This window comes from Petromyzon marinus, unplaced genomic scaffold (genome assembly GCF_048934315.1).
Source record: "Petromyzon marinus isolate PM22_M1 ecotype Great Lakes invasive population unplaced genomic scaffold, UKy_Petmar_22M1.pri1.0 PM_G_Scaffold_8, whole genome shotgun sequence".
Classification (NCBI taxonomy): Eukaryota; Metazoa; Chordata; class Hyperoartia; order Petromyzontiformes; family Petromyzontidae; genus Petromyzon; species Petromyzon marinus.
This window is the reverse complement of record NW_027423035.1, coordinates 5,397,501-5,400,000: the sequence shown is the minus strand read 5'-3', so window position 1 is coordinate 5,400,000 and position 2,500 is coordinate 5,397,501.

Sequence of the window (2,500 nt, the reverse complement as noted above, 5' to 3'; positions counted from 1 at the left end):
GCGGCGATGTCTCTCTTGTGGCTCACGGGGCTGTTAGGGTGGCACAGAAATCCCTCGGAATGGGAAAACGGGTCATTTTCGTGTCGCCACATTGCATGCGAACCGCATGAAACTTCCAGAGGCATTTGCAGCAGAAATGCATGTGCAGTCAAAAAATTGAATATTTTTCACGGATAGACCCCGTGAAACGCTAGAAATTGGCGGGGATGTGTCTCTTGTGGCTCACGGGGCTGTTAGGGTGGCACAGAAATCCCTCGGAATGGGAAAAAACGGGTCATTTTCGTGTCGCCACATTGCATGCGAACCGCATGAAACTTCCAGAGGCATTTGCAGCAGGAATGCATGTGCACTCAAAAAATGTGATATTTTTCACGGAGAGACCCCGTGAAACGCTAGAAGTGGGCGGGGATGTCTCTCTTGTGGCTCACGGGGCTGTTAGGGTGGCACAGAAATCCCTCGGAATGGGAAAACGGGTCATTTTCGTGTCGCCACATTGCATACGAACCGCATGAAACTTCCAGAGGCATTTGCAGCAGGAATGCATGTGCACTCAAAAAAGTGAATATTTCTCACGGATAGACCCCGTGATACGCTAGAAATTGGCGGGGATGTCTCTCTTGTGGCTCACGGGGCTGTTAGGGTGGCACAGAAATCCCTCGGAATGGGAAAACGGGTCATTTTCGTGTCGCCACATTGCATGCGAACCGCATGCAACTTCCAGAGGCATTTGCAGCAGAAATGCATGTGCAGTCAAAAAAAAATTGATATTTTTCACGGATAGACCCCGTGAAACGCTAGAAATTGGCGGGGATGTGTCTCTTGTGGCTCACGGGGCTGTTCGGGTCGCACAGAAATCCCTGGGAATGGGAAAACGGGTCATTTTCGTGTTGCCACATTGCGTACGAACCGCATGAAACTTCCAGAGGCATTTGCAGCAGGAATGCATGTGCACTCAAAAACTTCTATATGTTTCACGGATAGACCCCGTGAAACGCTAGAAATTGGCGGGGATGTGTCTCTTGTGGCTCACGGGGCTGTTAGGGTGGCACAGAACTCCCTCGGAATGGGAAAAGGGGTCATTTTCGTGTTGCCACATTGCATAGGAACGCCATGAAACTTCCAGAGGCATTTGCAGCAGAAAGGCACGTGCACTCAAAAATTTTAATATTTTTCACGCATAGACCCCGTCAAACGCTAGAAGTTGGCGGGGATGTCTCTCTTGTGGCTCACGGGGCTGTTAGGGTCGCACAGAAATGCCTCGGAATGGGAAAACGGGTCATTTTTGTGTGGCCACATTGCATAGGAACGGCATGAAACTTCCAGAGGCATTTGCAGCAGGAATGCATGTGCACTCAAAAACGTCTATATTTTTCACGGATAGACCCCGTGAAACGCTATAAATTGGCGGGGATGTCTCTCTTGTGGCTCACGGGCGCTGTTAGTTAGGGTCGCACAGAAATCCCTCGGAATGGGAAAAGGGGTCATTTTCGTGTTGCCACATTGCGTACGAACGGCATGAAACTTCCAGAGGCATCTGCAGCAGAAATGCATGTGCACTCAAAAACGTCTATATTTTTCACGGATAGACCCCGTGAAACGCTAGAAATTGGCGGGGATGTGTCTCTTGTGGCTCACGGGGCTGTTAGGGTCGCACAGAAATCCCTCGGAATGGGAAAACGGGTCATTTTCGTGTTGCCACAATTGGCATACGAACGGCATGAAACTTCCAGAGGCATTTGCAGCAGAAATGCATGTGCACTCAAAAACGTGAATATTTTTTCACGGATAGACCCCGTCAAACGCTCGAATTTGGCGGGGATGTTTCTCTTGTGGGTCACGGGGCTGTTCGGCTCGCACAGAACTCCCTTGGTCCACCTGATTCGTGCATACAGGCAGCAACTAAAACTCTGTAAACCTGCTGTGAGGACATCTAAACAGTGGACCAGTGAGGCTGTGGAAGATTTGCGGGCGTGCTTAGACTGTACTGACTGGGATATGTTCACGACTGCTACCAATAGTCTGGATGAACTCACAGAGGCTGTGTACATCAGCTTCTGTGAGGACTGCTGTATCCCAACACGTACCAGGGTGAACTTTAACAACAACAAGCCCTGGTTCTCAGCAAAGCTCAAAAGGTTGAGGTTGGAGAAGGAGGAAGCGTTTAGGAGTGGGGATAGAGACAGATTCAAGGAGTCGAAGAACAGGTTTAGCAAAGCGGTGAGAGAGGCTAAACGACTGTACTCAGAGACACTAAAACACCAGTTCTCTACTAACGACGCTGCTTCTGTCTGCCAAAGGGCTCAGGCACATCACCAACTACAAACCCAGAGCGCCCCACACCACTAACGACTCCCGCCTAGCCAACGACCTGAACGAGTTCTACCGTAGATTTGAAAGACAATTGGACTGTCCTGAACCACCCCTTCCCACCCAAGAGGCCCCATCCCCCACCCATACTACAGAAACGACTCTCTCCTTTCAGGAGGGAGAAGTTAATGGG